Source organism: Ptychodera flava, unplaced genomic scaffold, assembly GCF_041260155.1.
Source record: "Ptychodera flava strain L36383 unplaced genomic scaffold, AS_Pfla_20210202 Scaffold_80__1_contigs__length_553813_pilon, whole genome shotgun sequence".
Taxonomy (NCBI): Eukaryota; Metazoa; Hemichordata; class Enteropneusta; family Ptychoderidae; genus Ptychodera; species Ptychodera flava.
The window spans coordinates 489,076-507,526 of NW_027248402.1; the positions used below are offsets into that span (position 1 = coordinate 489,076).

The 18,451-nt window shown below is 37.9% G+C and overlaps 1 long non-coding RNA gene across 2 annotated transcripts; it reads right to left on the reverse strand.

Moving 5' to 3' along the window:
• Nucleotides 1–6,494: 6,494 nt before the first annotated feature.
• On the reverse strand, nt 6,495–17,693 carry LOC139128952 (uncharacterized). 2 transcript variants are annotated; one of them, XR_011551463.1, is made up of 3 exons: nt 17,242–17,693; nt 12,017–12,130; nt 6,495–7,750 (listed from the first exon to the last, which is right to left on the reverse strand). It is a non-coding gene; the product is annotated as an uncharacterized lncRNA (long non-coding RNA). The 2 variants fall into 2 exon arrangements; XR_011551462.1 differs by having other exon boundaries at nt 12,017–12,124; nt 17,242–17,691.
• Between the last annotated feature and the right edge of the window lie 758 nt (nt 17,694–18,451).

An 18,451-nucleotide genomic window follows, 5' to 3' on the forward strand; every position in this document is an offset into this window, starting at 1 on the left:
GGGGTTTCAGTGTCGTTTATTTTGGAAATGGTTGCGATGTCATACAATTTGACAGTCGATCGGGCGACATCCCCCACGAACTCTTTTGAACTCCCCCGGATTGTACGCGAAAAATATGCCGACCGCTCCTCGGACCCTATCGGCAAACGTTGCCAGGGTATTCGTCGATTGTTTTACATTACGTTCGAATGACCTTGCTTTGGTTTGGAATCTCCACCCTCTGACCGGAGCTCAGAGCAATTCAAAAACCTGTTTGTTGAAGGTACGATAAAGTTGCTGCGCTACTTGCCAAAATACGGAAACATCAGTCGGTACCCTCCAAACTTCGTATGATAACCCTAATTATACAAGTAAGTTTAGGCTATACCTCGAAAATACCGATAGTTGTGGTTGGAGGATGAACTAGCCGCTTTGCGGTGCTTGACGGTTCTAGTCATTTATTAGATTACTTCTCACAACTTGTGAACAATAAACATTAGTCCGATGTATCTGGGGAACGTAGGCAAGCTTATATTATGAATTAGGACACGTCCGATCTCAGTAATGACTCATCGTCATTTTTTTTGCCTGGTAAAGCCATTAGCTCTGGCGACGTGCCGAAACGAAGGCTCCAAAAATCGGTAGTTTTCCGTGATTTATTTTATTTATTTATTTTATTTTTCTCGGAACTTTTCTTTGAACAATTGTCATTCCCGATCGACATTATCACTAGGTAATAAAATATGCCTGCGTTTAGGTTAATGCACGTTTAATTATCAAATACCGTCGCGTCGAAGTAACAAAACAGGTTTTTTGCGTTTTTTCTCGAATTGACGTGGTCTCTATGCAAAGTATAGTCTGACATTCAAACTGACCCCGTCTCAATCAAACTTGGCCTACTTCGAAAATCCAAAATTACGTCTTTTTCTGATAACACTTTACATGTTCGTCTGCACCTAATGAAGTCCGACATTCAAAATCGATCCGCTCCGAACTAATTGCGACTGACGATAAAAATGTCAGATGACTTTTATGTCTGCATATGCCCAGTGAAGTCTGGCAATCAAAACTGTTCCCGCTTTATACTGTACGGTTTAAAGCATGCAATGAACATTACGTTCCTGTACGTCCCAAAAGTTTTCTGCCTTTTTTGTGAGAATGGTTGCGACGTCTTTTTGTTTCGACAGTTGAGCGAGCAACATGCCTCTCAGTAGAAATTAGAAATAATATGCCAATGTTCGAACTTTTAAAGCGACAAAATATCGCACCGGTGTCTGCTCTGCCCGGTTTGGAAAAGCTTATTGTTATGTAAATTCTATGCGGGTAAAGAGGGAACGTGATACGGGTAACGCACGTAAAGTTTTGCTATATTACATTAGAATGATGCTGTGATTTACAATGTAACACAATGTTGACCTAGCATTTGTTTTTCAATTTGTACCGGCGCTCTTATAGAGCAGACCACGGTCCCTCTATCACGAACAGTTATATAGAGCAGACATAATTTGTCATTGGCGGACTGCTTATGAAATGAGTCGAAGTCCAGGGTCGAAGTAAATCTCGATTGAAAAGTATGCGATATTTCACAGCACAAATTCATGTCAGTATAGCTTGAAAACGATATTGAATAAGGTAATTATACACTTATGCAATAAATTTAAAGAAACCAAAATAGAAAATAATAGAATTATTTCCATGAACTTGAAAAAACTTAAACAACCACGAAAGTGCTTTTTTCGAATCACCAACTGCTTTTTCCTGTTTATAAACTCAATCACGCGGACAAACAGCGTGCTGCTGGGTTGTCTATCATCGTTATTATAGTAGTTCAACGGCCAGTCGCCACCGAAGAACGACGAATGCTCGATTCAACATATCAGAAAACGCGATATTCAACTGTTTGACTGAAGTTCACGTATTTCTTTACTTGTACAAGACTCGAACCTCACGATTTTAGAATGACGCATTCAGTTATAAGCAGTGTGCGAAATTAACGTCGGTCCGACGGTCCGAGACCGACAGATTTCTCGTCGGGCCGAAGGTTTTTGGCAACATGTCGGTCCTTATGACCGACTGAAATTTGGAATAAATGATGAAAATTTCTCCGTCAAGACCTGTATCAGATGCAGATGATGACTGACTCTGAATCATGCGATTCAGACTTGAATGTCATGCACCTATCAATGTTTTCCACCGTGGGAGTGCGGGGCAACAGGGGATATTGATCGCACTTCGTGTCCTGGTAGTGGGGAATTTGATCTCTATGGTACACCAACCGGGGGTGGTGGGAGTTGACAATGTCGCAACATAGTAATTTTTTGTCTTGCGACTTTTTACATTTACAAAAAGTCTAACCCCTCCGATCGACGCGCATAGCACGGTGCAACTGATTACATTCAGATCAGTATGAATTACGTCCGTGCATGCAGATTCTAGCAATGATGGAATGGATTGATTTTGGTGCAACAATGTGACACAATATTATAATAATACTCGTCTAGAGAGTGTAACCCTGGTAATGTTAGCATATCTGTGTCATATGATAACAACACCCAGTACTACTTCAATAGTTCCACACTTTAAGTGTTCGGAATTTACATGTACACAAATGTACATAATACAGCCCTTCGTTTTATCAAACTGACTCTATTTTCTTTGCTTTGATTTTTCATTGAAGCGTTAAAAACATAAACGGTTCACAGAAGAGTTTAAGACAAAAACCTACTACGAGAACAGTGCTGTTGACTAAACATATTTGGTTTTGAACATGGAGGTATTTGTTTACCTCAAGTTTTGAACAAGGACTAGATGTTACACGACAGCCCAATTGCACTACCTGCAGTCGACAGTCAAGTTCAAGTTTCGCTGCGTTTGTTTGTGGACCGCTAGAACATCTTGCTCGCTTGTTGGTTTTTAACCAAAGTTCACAAGGCCGACTCTTACCACGACATATCGTGATAACAAGTGTGCATTTTATAAAACAGAGCGACCTTATCATTAACAGTTTTGTCGAGTTGCACTGTCTGTCGTGTATACTCTCAGAGGCCGAGAGTAGGGCTTCAAATTGTTTCGATGTATACCGTTTTACGACAGGCAGGCAAAACTCAGCGTCATCATGGACTGTAGGCCTAAATGTCGCAAAAATTACGTCTTTTAAGATTTTACGGTATCATTAACTGATTGTGTCGATGGTTTTCAGCAGTATCGAGGTCTGTCAAACTTTTCAGAGTCATTTTATAACTTTACGTCACTGTTCTTATTAATATGCAAAAATTAATATTTGTCCGCATTTTTAGAAATTGAAATTGCGCATGCAAAATCGACGAAAACAAATCTTAGTAGGCGACTGCTAGTGTAACAATGAATAATAAAAGGCATATTCAGGACTCGGAGTACAACCTGCCAAAAACGGCCATGTGTGCAACATTGATAAAATTTGTCCGCATTTCAAGCTGTGTGTCCGATGTCGCGCGCGTACAGCTATATTTAGGAACAAACGTGTAACCGTGAACAGCGCTATTGTACACAGCAATGTAGAGAACACCATTCCCCATAGAAAGTTACGATAGAAAAAATTTCTCGCTATCATCAGCCACATGTAGCCATGCCAGTGCATGAGCCTGTATTCCCCGGCCCCTGGGTGTTTGACATCATTTTATAGTCCGAGAGTAGGGGATTTGACATGGCTAGGAAAAATGTCAAATTCTCCTGTTAGTCCCGTTGTCTCCCCCCCCCCCCCCCGGTGATGGAAAACATTGATAAATGTGTGCGCATGACCTTGAGGAAGATGAGGGCTGTGATCTTTTTCAGATTCCTGATCATGTAGATGAATATTTCATGATCATTCATTTACACTATTCTGCAATCTATGTGAAAAATAGTCCTTTGGAGTGAATACTTACTGACTCTATTGATAAAAGGATATGAAAAATTAAATATTACAACATTCAAAAGCATAGTATCGGTGGAGAAGTTGACTTTAATGGTCGTTAACAACTGCATTTATTGAGGACCGGCAGTTTTCTGTAAGGACCTGAAGCTTTGGCTTGGTGCAGGTCCTTATGACCTGAAGCTATTTCTCTTAATTTTTTACATGCCTTTCACAAAAGTAATATAATTATTTCTGTTCAAGGGCGACACGCTTCCTCCATCGATAGTAGTCGATCGCGACCTTTCACAGGTAGCTTGTAACTGCGACCTTGTTGATTTTTTACATGATTCCCATATTCAATATGTTTTAATTTGTGATTTACGGCATAGAAATACCTGATGAAGAATTAGTCGATGTCGGGACCTCAAAATAACTAACTCTAATTAATGGGTGACCATCCTTTGAAGCAGTCTCTTCTACCGCCATGCACTTGATTGACCTTTCTATTTTATATCGGTGGCGTTATTTTCTTATTTACTTCGACGATTTTGAATTTCAATCGTATTTTGTGATACAATCATGTAGCGTTCAACAGTAATATTGGGTCAGTACAAACTGAGTACGCTGGGTTTTTAACGCCCAATTTGGCAATAAAGTGAATACGTTTGTCCATTGACGCACATGCATAAATTTCAGCCTGAGACAGGAAAGTGAACATCCGCGTGGTCCGACAAACGAAACTAGCTATGAAATGGCCACGACGTCGATGGCTCCTGAAATCTTTATCACATGATAGATGTTCTAACAACTACTAACCGCGATTTGTTATCATAAACAGTAGAGTGGGCTCCCTCTACTGTCTATAGTTGAATTGCGTTAATTTGGGCATCTTTAGAGGGGACGGTGAGAGGGTAATAGAACCAAACTCATGATCTGTGACACAATTTTGTTTACTTTACTATTTTACCATGGGTTTGGTTTGTGTTGATCTGGTTGGTTAGCCGTCCCAGGGCCTGGGAACAGTAGCTGCAGGCTTGTCAAACACTAACTGGGAATGGTGTCATCAACAGATTAGTCAATTAGGGGCTACTTATCTAACCGGTACACTGTACCAAAAGTGAGAAATCCATTGAGGATTCTTCTGTATATTGTTCTGGATACTTCAAGAATCCACCAGAATACTAAAATATACATTATGTATGCCAGTGGATTCTGGTGGTCAATGGATTCTGTCGGATACGGAACAGAATCCATTGCTTAATCCATTGCAGGATTCTGCTGGATTCACGTGTTATCCATTATATATGTATTTCAGGATACTACTGGATTCTCTAATTTATAGAGAATCAAGGGACCAGTACTTTTGGCTTGATTGATTACATAATAATGGAAGGGACAGTTGCCGCATATATCCATACTTATTATTCACCAATTTTTACATAATATCCAACACTGGCTTCGGGGGACCTGGGGTGTGGGGGTGGGTCCTCAAATAACAGTAATGCTTTGTAGCTTTTGACTCATGTATTTCTACTCATACAGGCATCACATACACTATATATATATATATATATATATTATATATATATATATATATATATATATGTGTGTGTGTGTGTGTGTGTGTGTGTGTGTGTGTGTGTGTGTGTGTGTATACGCAATGAGTATTCTTTTTACAAGTGAAGACACCAATGTAATGATGCTTTCTACAGCAAAATAGAGTACAGATTGCATCTGAAAACTATACTGCAATTTAGATACACAAAATCCAAGATCACTGTAAATGATTCTTCTTTATTCCAAACGAATGTGTAAATGTTAGTAAAATAAATAAAAAATACAGACAAAAAACATTCAGAACAATTTTCCTGAGACACATTCAAAGTTATCTTCAATACTGTAAAAAAAGAATTTCCATAGCCTTGATAACTCTAATATCAATTAATGCAGTCACTTTTAAATATGCCTGAGCCTAACAGGGAGAAATATGGTTCATCAGAACAATTTGATATCTTACCATTATCATCCCTATTGACCTGTATACAAAATTTTGAAGCAATCTGTTGACCTGTTTCAGAGAAATGATTTTAAACAAAAACAGGAAAATAACCCAAAATACAACAAGCAACTAAAAATCAGCTCAATTAAACCCATATGACAATTTTAAATTATAATAGAATTCATTGTTTCACGGCCTGATCTGTGAAAATAAAACACAGTGAATCATGTGTCCCAAACAGCAACATAGTGAAATTAAATCCTGGTGAAAATTAATGCTCTTTACAGTATGCTGTAAATTTTGGCATACGTTAAAAGATATACATGTGTAGTATTCCTAAGTTTTGTACAGTAAGTTTGTGTCAATTGAGATGTGTCAGCTAATGACTGTGTAATTCACCAAATTACAAGATCAACTATGTGTACCTTTAAATATAGGAATAAAAAATCATTTCAAGAGTTTCTTGATTGAATATGAAGCACTCAAGCTATCTACACAGCAAGAAAAGGCAGACACATGCCTGTAACAGAGGATAATCATTACCTGTAACAGGCCCAGAGAAATAACCTTTTTTGCAAGACCAGTAAAAACCTGTCAAATTTTAGGGTTGTGTAAATTCTGATTCATGGTGGTACAGGATTGTAAATTCTGACTGTATCAAGACCTATAATTGCAGCACTGAACCACCGGTGTGCGTACAGTGGTGTGTCAGCTACAGGGCCTGAAAATTTGGATGGATTTCAGGGTGTAAATTTGTTGTAAAAATTGGCAAATTTTGATGATTGAAGCAGAAAGAAATGTTATTGTTTGAACACTGAAAAATTTCAGACCCTGTTAGAGATCAGTGTTCACAGCACTGTGTACAGGTGCTGTAATTGGTAGAAATACAGCCATGTGTTTACAGTACTTGATACAGACATGTGCATCAGCCCCTGATAGAACTCCTTCTGTATTTGCTGACACAGACCTGTAACACAGTTTGTATCAGGGCCTGTGCAGGAACTGTCTCAGGGGTGAATTTTTTTGTAGTGTATGTTTAATTAACTCTTACTTATCACATACATGTATGTGCACTGTTAAATTGTAGCTTTTGTTCAGTTCATCAAAATCTAAAAAGTAGGAAAAATTGCTCTGAAAAACACAATATTGCATATCTCAGGACAAACTGATTACTGCTTCAATTATATTATCCTAAGAGACCTGCATTTAAAATTTCAAAGCAATCTGACAAGCAATTTCAGAGAAATTTTTGGACAAGAAATAGAAAAATACCATCAGTAACACGGTGTGGCTCACATTTGTTTCAGCATGTTTAAACACTGTAACTGCACCTTGATAAATTCTTGAGGGCACAAATCCAGATACGTCAAAGTGACAAATTTCAGCAGTACTTCAAAGATGTACTTGTGAAGTATTTGTAAGTTATGCCTTGGTTATACTAAACTTTTCTTGGTGTAACTGACCTGTGCCAGCTAATGACTTTATATTTCACTGAACTTACAACACCAGCTCTGTGTACTACTTTTCAAGTAAAGCAATTAAAATTGAGAACAAATCAGTTGTTGACCAACAGAGGGATGATGGATAATTACTCAGAAAAGCTATGCATCACTGTTCTGTCTCACACAATTGTCACTGAACTGTTTTTATCAGGTGGTCTCTCACTGGCTCTGCCATACTTCCTCTGCAGTATGTAGTGTCTTGAATTAGAGTCATTAAGCATTCGCTGATTGAGTGTGTCTATCCTATCAAAACGTTTAGTTGTCAGATCGCCAAGAAGGCCTGGAGGCAATTATCCTTCCATCTGGTGGAACCTCCTCATCAGACATCAGGTCTGCAGTTACATTATTCCAGAAACCCTTCTCATCTGCATTGATCACTGCACTTCTCCTCTTTAAAATCTGTAGGTAGAAATGATAAATGATGGTTATTTAAATAATGCAAAGAGTGAGATAAATGATGGCATAATACTTACAGTCACTGCCATAACTAACAATATGGTACATTTGATATTTTAAGATCAACTCTGGTATCATGACTTATTACTGATTTGAACATATTATGTTGCCTTCCATTCCACCTATGCTTAGGAACATAGGGAAATTCATGTATCATTTTAACATTGGCATCCTTGTCCAAAGACCTTTGAGCACATCAGAATGGAACTGTCAATTTACATAACCCTCAACTAAAGTAAGTCTTGCTTTGTTAAATTTTATTTGAACCCATTAGTACATTTGTACAATTATTGTGACAAAATTGTTGACTCTGTATATCTAATAGTGCTAACTATGCAAAGACCCCAACCCATACTACAAATATCCCATGATTCATTCTGATTTGTACCAACAGAGATTCCCTAGTCAAGCCAGGCATAGCTCACATGTGTAGAGAAAACTGTAGACTACTAAAAATAAAAATTTTGAAAAAATGCTTTGAAGGAGACTCATTGTCAATAACCATTTCAAATGATTTTTCAATATCATGCATTATTTAGAGTACATATAACACAATGGGAACTAATTTGGGATAATTGGATGAAGTAATGTCGATTTCATCTACAAATGTAACCTCATCTACTTTTCTTTTTATGTTATGCACTTGTTTTTATGAGTATTTGGTAATATTGCAACATTCAACTATAGGGCACCTAACATATTTGAGAAATTTGAAAAATATGAAAATCCAATTATCCCAAATTAGTTCCAATCGTGTTATATACATTTTATATAATTTTCAAGAAATTATATAGACAGCCATACAGAAAAGTTTGAAGTATAATAGAGATACTTGAAGCATGGACTGGCTGTTGTTGAATACTGTTCAATAACTGTCAGTTCAGCCACTAAGTAAATACTAGTTCAAAACTATATCCTTGTTCCCAGCGGGTGCAACACTGAAGCTGTTTGACTATGCAAAATGTTTTTATGAAAAAATGTATATTAAGTTACATTTTGTGAAATAAGGCAAGAGTTTTCTTGCACACAGTTGGTTGTTCCAAAAACAGTTTCGTATAATGTTAATAAAAGATAAAACTATGGTTTTTTAGCACATCGTGTAATCTGGAACATGTTATCAGAGCATAAGCTTGTTTCATCTTTCAATATTAATTTGCAACAAACTCTTGGACATGAGTGTGTCTTGTGATATTGTTTCAAAGTTGTGTTCCCTGGCAAGGTTCATAAAATACACTTCATGGATTCCTTCAACAATATTTTGGCCAGTTAAAAGCTGTTAAAAGTGTTAAAAGCTCATCCTGAGTTTGACTATGCTATTATTGTATGTTATGTTATGTACATTTGTGTTTTGAACTCAATCTAAGAGCCCCTTTAGTTGTTTCAACACTACAGATAAAGTATGGCATAAAACTTCGCCTCAGATCGCCTCTGTATCGTTTCCGACATTGCTGTCGCCTCAGTTTGTTTATTTTCTATATCGTTTCATTACCGCCTCTGTATCAGCCTTGCACTGCTTCCGCATCGTATCAGCCTAAACATCGCCACTGCATCGTATCAAGTCAATTTCATGGTCCCGATTGGCCACGGCATATTATTCACTCAAAATGCCACAGCAAAGTTGCCGCCTTCGGAAATTTCGCCGCCTGGCATTGCCCATGTTTTTGAGAGTAAAGGTATACAAAATGAAAGATCAAATACATGTGTCCAACCCCATATGTCCAACATTATCCATTCATGAAATGTTGCTTCAACACACAAAAATGGGAACAAGTTGAAACATATTGTGATTATAATGCGCTTCTTTTACGAATTGCTTTTATTTGATATGAAGTTTGTATACCGTTTTATTTTGCGAACATTTTTGTAACAAGATAGCACTCTACCAGGGACAGACATTAACGGTTGCAAGTGAAAGTCGCGTTTGGACAACTGCAACTGAAACACCAGTACGGGTTGCCCGATGAGACAAGTGTCAAAAAGTGACGTGGGACAACTTTTCCACTGACTAGAAACCCAGAAATGTGTGGTACTGTGTGCGGATTACCATTTTAAATGACTGAAATTAGTATTTTTAAGCTTAAATACATGTACGTCCTTGAAAGCGCACAAGAAAAACTGGCCGTACAAAGTAAGGACAATTGCTAAAATAATAACTGCAGTGTATCATATACTAGGTTAACACATATAGTGATGCCGCCATGAATTCTCCTAACGCTTTACACAGTGACCTTTAACCCGATTGACGTGAATAAATTATGATGTAGAGGAAGTCCGTGACCTTTAGTCACAACACATTGATAACACTCTGATAGCGGGAACTTCCAAGTGTTTCAATAATTGCTACGCAATTCATACTATAGAGTTACACTCCGCAACCAATTATCCATCACAAATAAAATTAATTTTAGGCAAACTATCGCACCATGCGCATACGGTATAAATCTGAGTTGGCCTACATATGTCACGCCGCGCCAATCACTCTAAATCACGTACCCACATCGTCCAAGACGTTCAAATTCATGATTATTAACCGATCATTTACCTTCAACTAGATAAAATCTTGTCTATATTCTCAATTTTCGATGACTTTTGACGAAATGACATCGACTTTTCATGCCCGATATCTCATATCCGATGTCTTTGAGTTCCGTGAATGAGGCGATGCGCTAGTGAAACGATACGGAAACGATACCAAACAACCGAGTGAGCGATGTTGGATTTGGGGTTGGGCGATGCGGAAACGATACGGAAACGATAATGAGGCTAAAAAAGCGAAGCTTTGGGCGATACTTTATCTGTATGTTTCTCCAAAATAATTTGCAGGGTTTACACATTTCATTGTGATCTCAAAATTTGACATTGAATAAGCTGCATAACTATCGATTACATCTGTATCTTCAAGGGAAGGTTAACAAGCGACCTAGCGGCCGATATAGCTCCGCTGTGTTTATGTAGAGAATAACTATTTTGACACATGTTGGTGAAGAAGGTGGAAATCTTTGATAGCTCATTTCAATGGCCAGAAAAAAGAGGCTAAAATATCTGCAAAAATATACAATTGAAGATTTCATCATAATTTGAATTTTTACATCGGATCATTCCAAAGAACACGTCCACTAAAGCTATCTGACGAGTAGTTTTTAGAGAATAAAATTTTCTGACCAAAATGGCAATGATTGTCCCCTAAAATAAAAATTGCAGATTTCACCATAATTTTAGTATATCACATATTACAATAATCCCTTGGAACCTGTATACCAAATATCAAAGCTATCCACTTGCAGTTTTTGAGAAACAAATTTTTTTAACAGAAATAGCAAAAATTGCCCCAAAATATACAAAATTGCAGATTTCATCATAATGTCAAAATATCAAATTTAGTTATTCTGTAGGAACCTGCATATCGAATTTCAAAGCTATCAGACCAGTACTTTTTGAGAAATACATTTTTCGACCAAAAATGGCAAAAATTACCCATAAATACAAAATTGCAGATTTCATCATAATTTCAATAAATACCATTAAGTTCATCGGTAGGAACCTGTATAACAAATTGCAAAGCTAAGTTACCCTAAGTAAACTGCACATCAAATTTCAAAGCAATCCGACGATCGGTTTCAGAGAAGATGACTTTTTTACCAAAAACAGGAAAAATTGCCCCAAAATACAATTATGGAAATTCACCACAATTTGAACAACCTTGACTGGGGTTACCTCCAGGAACCTCTATACCAAGTTTCAAATTAATCTGACTTGAAGTTTCAGAGAAGAAGATTTCTTGACCAAAAACAGGAAAAATTGCCCCAAAAATACAATTATGCAAATTTCACCACAATTTGAACAAACTTGAGTGAGGTCACTCCTATGAACCTCCATACCAAATTTCAAAGAAATCTGACTTGCGGTTTCAGAGAAGAAGACCATTGTTGACGACGGACGACGACAGACAATCAGTCTATCGGATAAGCTCCGCGTCTCTGACAGCGGAGCTAAAAAGGCAGATTTTGTCGCTTAAAAGCTGTTAGGTGCTCTGCAAATGTATAACCAAATATCAAAGCTGAACTAGTAAAATTGATTTTACTTGTGTCATGATGGTTCTACCATGTACATGTACTATAATTCACCAACACTGGTGCTTTGGTTACCTTGTCCTTCAAAGTTCACTGGTTTAGACTAAAAAATTATCAGTGCAGACTTTGTAGTACATACCTCTCTTATTCTCCTGTTGTTGGCATGCCTTTTTGTGTAACTCTGTCTTTCCTTGAGACACTACCCTTTCCCTACTTTTTCAGTGCCTAATAAACATCTCCAAGGGGCCTGCAACTTGCAAGGATAAAATAAAAGAGTTAAAAATCTTACTGTGAAAAATCAAAATATCTGAAACACAGATGATGAATCATCATATTTCATGTGACAATAATGACAATGAATAATCATATTAATCTGAATATCAATTGGTATTCACATTTGAATCAGACAATAGCATTCCCATGGCCTACAAAGGCTTGACATCATCGGATTCCCACTGCACTAAGCATGGATGAAAGATTGACTCTTTTTACATCCATGGTTATACAATAATACAAAATGTTCATGTTGAAAATAAGACCATATTTCATTTGATACAGAAATTGCATTAATTTAGAAAGTTAGAAATCATTAATGAAGTGATGCAAAATAAAATGACATACCATGTTTAGGTAAGATCAGAATTATTCTCATGTTTACTTTAAGGCAGATGAGTTGCAACTTTTGACATTATTTTTATGATTTTTATATTTAGATTAAAATCAGTTCATAGCAAATTTCTACAACTCAGAGATGTTTACTCTAGTATAATTATCCACAGAGTTGGACTGCATGAGGAGATTCTTGTAAGACAAATAATAAATGGGTGCCGCACCCAAATATGGCTGCCTACATGCAACTACATGATAAACAGCGTAAATGGTGGATGTACACATTTAAATCTTTACAAATACAACATGGTGCAACCCACTGAAAGGAAGGGAAAGGGATTCACTCCACTTAGAGGAAAAATTCTTGTTTTCACCTATTAATTATGGCAAGATTTTGAAAATTGCGGGAAATTTAAAATTAACAAAGATGTGCTCAATTTCTTGTCTATTCTGCCACAACCAAATGCTGTTGAGGCACAGTTAATGACTATATATCGTTCAATTTGTAGATTGCAATGAATATCTGAAGAAATTGAAGGTACTTTGAGGTTGGACAAATTTCACAGTGTTGCAGCTCACGGCCTTTTAAAGCCCCAATAACAGTATCTTTAAGCATTATTTTATGCGCTAACCCTTTTCCTGCCAAGTCCATATTTCACCATCAGGTCAAGATGGTTAAAATTAATGAAACACAACATATTCCATATGGTGTATTTTAACATAATATTGTACATTTCAGTGTTCTCCCCAGGATCAAGCAAAAGCGTAGCGGCTAATTTGCATAACCATTTGCATATCATTAATTTATATTTGCATATGGATATAAACTTGCACATGCACCCACGCATTCATGTACACTCACAACAAAATGCAATGGTAACACACAAGTATGCAATTTGAACATCATGGAAACTCTTTATTACACTTAAATAAATCATCACAGTATAGTACAATTGCAATTAAAATAGAAGATTCAAACAGTAACAGCAAGTTCAGATTGACAGCAAGAAATGGTTCGTCTGATTGGAGTTTCATTAATACATATATTGCTAATAAAATTGTCAAAAATTGCCAACAAAGAGGAAAATTCATAAGTTTAAGCTTTACACAATTCAAATGTAATTTAGTTTTATATCATTTTTGAAAGACAAACACCGCGAATAATGTTTCATCACGGGGATCAATTTCACCAACCCCCCCCCCCCCCCCCCCCCCCCCCGCGTAACTACCACTGCCACTGAACATCGTCGTTCGATTCTTGATTTTAAAAATACCACCAAGATGATCACAAGACATGAACTAAGTACGACTAGAATCACTCGAAAATCAGGTGTAAAATCTTTCAGAGAATGTGTCAGAGTGGAACCACACGCGACGCCAGGATCAATGTCAACACGTTATAAACACGTCGGCCAACATGGCCGCCGCCATATTGCAATTTATGCAATGTGAACTCGATCGCGATCGTGATCGTACTCGGACAAAAAAAAAGATTATCGTTGTAAAATCATAATCAACCTCACTAGTCAACTGCTTCTTTTGTTTCTTTTGCGGTCCATTTCGTTGATCAAAGCATGGGAATGTGATCAAAGGCCCCGCTAGTGCTACACCGCCTAACTCTGTGAATACTTGTCCTCGATGTACAGTATACCGACTAAAGGTCTTTGTTGGTCGTAATAGTCGTTGTAGAATGAAAACTTGTGAACAACCAAGCCGATTCTTCTATTGTTTTAACGTTCCTCTCAACACTTATGGACAAGTTATCGGACGCATACCATATTTCACACCTTCCACTCTTTCACCAGGTTGAAAGTTGCAGTGAGCGCTAATGTGTAGACAATGCATGCAACAGCTGGTAGCTACGCAGAGCGCTATAGCGCTAGCGTGTGAACTAAAGGATGGCGGGAATATTTTAAAGCGTATCGGGGAGAATCAAAGCGTAGCGGGGAGAGGCGAAAGCGTAGCGGGACCACTACGCTAAAATGGCCTGGGGAGAACACTGCATTTGAAGGCTGTAGAAAACATAAATATTGTAAGCTTGATTTTTTTGGACTAAAGATGCTATAACAGGCCAAGCCAAGCAGGTGAAAAAACGCCATGTTTGGGCTCAATACCGCGTTTTACTGACTTGGCTGATTGGGAAGTAATAGTCTTAATACTGTCTGGCAGGAAAAGGGTTAACTTTCAAGTTGAAATAAGTTTGTGAGAGTGTATAAGGTGGTGTGTAAGAAGCTGGGTAGAAAGGACTGATGTAGTGTAGAGCTGTGTGCATGTGACATGGCTAATGAATGTAAACAAGACAAAAAGACTGTGCATAATGGCGATAGGCTAGTTGCGACTTGGATTTTTAATGCCAGTAGTTGATGCACCCCTGTTTTAGACAAAGTGATGGGGCATGCCCTCAAATTGAAGCGTCTGCAATGTCTACCACCCATACAAAGGTTGAACACTACAAGGCAAGCATCCATGTAGGGCCAGCTATGATCGTTTTGAACAGCAATATTTTAGGTCGGACATATCTGATTTTCCAGAGAAACAGCGCTATGTAAACCCTTAGGTCAGAACCAATGATCATTAATTTCCAAATACATACAAGTTAACAGTATGTTTAAGAGTTGATATATACTTTATTTAAAGCTCCATAAGCTGTATCTTTTGGCTATTTTTCAGAACTTTTGTTTTGTGTTTTCCTACACTTTCTGCATTGAATCCCTAATTCGTAATTTAATGCCAAGTATTTAGCATGTCAACACAACCTAAATGAGTATAATCTACGAAATTACGGTATTGTTGAAAATTGCATTCAAGCCTGGACTAGAATTCATTTGTAAACAATAAACAATGATCACTACACACATACAAGCTGTGTTGACAAAAAGAATACTTGAAATTTCAGCATGACAAACTTTTTAGGATCAGACACAGTAGTTGATATACAGAAGCAGAACACTGAAAAACTTGCAACAAGTTACAGCTTATGTCCCTTTAAATCCCACGTTGACAGAATATAGTACAGTGTTTTCCACAGAAGTTCAAGGGTTTTACATGTGTGTTGATGTCCCCCGAATTTCTAAAATGGTCCCCTTGGGACAGGAGTAGGGGTTTACAGTGACCCCCTGTTTTGACATCCCAGATTGAACACTGACAGAGGTGAATGTTTTCACCTGTGACGTTGCATGTTCTGTTCCGTAGGAATATTACCAAAATCAAAATGACTGTTAAAATTTGAATTTACTCATCATATGTTTCACAAATGTATGGTTCCTACTGCAGTAAAAGCCAACATCCTTCAGAGCTGAAGTAAGTTTGTGAAAATACAGTAATTTTGGTGTATGTGCAATTTTGCACAAGGTAAAGATTGTGCTGTGATTAAATATTTGCCCAAACATGCAAACACTGAGGATACTGTGCATACCTGCACTGAAATCTTCACATAAAGTGCACAGAGTAGTCTAATGTATAATGCAGAGCGCTGAATGTTTTCAACTTAGACATTGTATGTTCTATGTCCTTAGTAATATTACCTATTTTTGAAAATGGGGAATTGCGAGGTGTAAGTCTTCCTAAAAGTTTATTTTCTAGAATCGATTTTCATTCTAACATTACTCAAACCTAGCGGCCGATATAGCTCCGCTGTGTAACTAAGGATACTGTCGCATACAGTTGTCTAGCATCATTCCTTGCAAGCTCTATTTTGGAGGCCAAAAGAGTACGCGACAGCTTTGAAAAGAAATGAATTTTTATGTATAAAAATGTGAAAGAACCTTGAGGCTCCCACCTCAATATCAAAATGTTTATGTTACAAAATATTTTGGTCTCGACAAGTTTATCCAGCAAAATCGCTGTAGTGAATATCGCCATGCATTCTGGTCATTTTGGATAAAATTAGCATATTTTTAATGCAAATTCACGTACTTGTCACATTTAAGGTGTCAGAGATTCAGAGATTTTTTGTAATTGATATATTTACCAGCAACGCGGCTCGGAGCAAACAGGAGCTGTTTCCAGACCGGTGGGTGGAGGGACGGTGATTCACTTCACATTGTATCTATGAGGAAACCATTAAATCTTATTTTTCAATACAGAACTAGCCACATCTGTGTATTTATAGATGCTTGATTATTGATATTAATGTACTTAAATTAGACTGAGCTGGTTACTAGTGAATCATGAATGTTGGTGCACGAAATTTGGTTTTTCGAATAGTACCGGATGGTGAGAATAGCGTTTGAAAGCAGATGTGAACAACAAATATGCTATTGGACTTTCACCCAAGTGATTACATGTTTCTAAAGGTTTAGGGTATTCTTTGAAAGTTCAAAGGTCAAATAAGAAATTTTACGTCAGTTATTAATAAAACATCAAATAAGACTGTGACACCAAAGGACAAATGAAAGTTGGGGGCAATCTTTTTCTTGAAACACTTTTGAAGGGTGATTATTCTATATTTTCGAAACACCAACACCAGAACCCTAACACCCCCCCCCCCCCGTAATTTCTGTACAGTCCCTCGCCACGAAAAGGTTACATTAGCATGAAGTTGCCTGGGAATTAGATGTTCATTGTTTATTGAAATTTTATCAGCAATATCGATGATTTAACAACACAAACGTTAGAAATTTTTGCAAGATAAAGACATTGCTGAACACGTTTATACGAGAAGGAGTAGACGTATGTACGAAAAGACACTTGGGCTGGTTACATATGGCTGGTTAAGAATAAATAAGACAAAGAGGACAAGTTAACTATACATACCTGTACCTGGTATACTGTACACGACCTCCGTCCAGCTGATGCAGGACTCAGCAGCGATCGAGGGTCGACCTTTCGCTTGTGCGAAAAGAGTTGCCCTCTTCCGTCCAAATTGCTAAAATGGGTTGTCGAGTTTCGTCCCGATTGAACGGAGAATAAACTTGCTGCTTGTCGAACCGTTGAGCTTCTGGTAGTAGCTCTAAACGTAACTAAGTTCATGACATCGACACGATTGGACTCTCCAGTTGTACTAGATTAAACGTACAGCGTAGTCGTCGAGATGGTCCAGGATTTCAAGGTAGACTGTAGACATTCCTAAACACGGGCGGGACATGTCAGTAAACGCTAAAAGATGAACGACTGGAGATTTTGATCATTGTTGGCGGTACGTGTACGCGACGCCACGCCAACACCACACTGGGTCTTCTGATTGACCTTTGACCAATATGGCTTACGGCTCCTTAGGTTTTCAAATATTCACGAAACGAACTGCGAAGAATTTGATGATAACTATCATTTTTTACTCAATCTTGAAGAAAATGTTATTTTTTCGCTCTCGTTAGACAATAATATTGCTAACTTAGCCCATCTTTGTCTTACACCAGATAAATGTACAAACTCAAGGGCAGCAGGCTAGAGGGTCAAGTTTTGCCGTGCTATCAGACTGCGGCTTGTATTGTATTTACGCAATATTATCCTCATGAATATTCTGTGTTACGCACACAGACGTGCCAAACCCGTGCACAGAACAGGAACATCGAAAAAAGCTGTTCCGAGGCGATTTTTGAGGGCAGAGGAAATTTTAATTTTGCTCAGGCAGGGAACATGTTTTTAAGTGGCAGGGGAGCAAATTTTAGTGTTTGTTTTGTAGGGCAGGGCAGATATCGGTTGATTGTCCTGGGGACAGAGCTTGGCGAAAAACGAGGAGAGAAAGCTACTTTTAAAACGGGGACAGGGGAAGTTGAGTCATGGTGTTTCTGGGGATTGGGACACAGGGCTAGTACTTATAACTTTTCATGTCTGCAGGGGAAAAGGAATGACAACATTTTGAGGGAATTTTTTTCCAGGGCAGGGAAATTGGCAAGTTTTTTTTCGCCACAGGGCAGCTTCAAAAATTCACAGTAGGGAGGGGAAACGGGCAAAAATAAGTGGGGAGTGGGTTTGAGTGCGGCAGGGTAGGTCGAAAAAGTTTTAGTGGGAGGGCAAATCATGA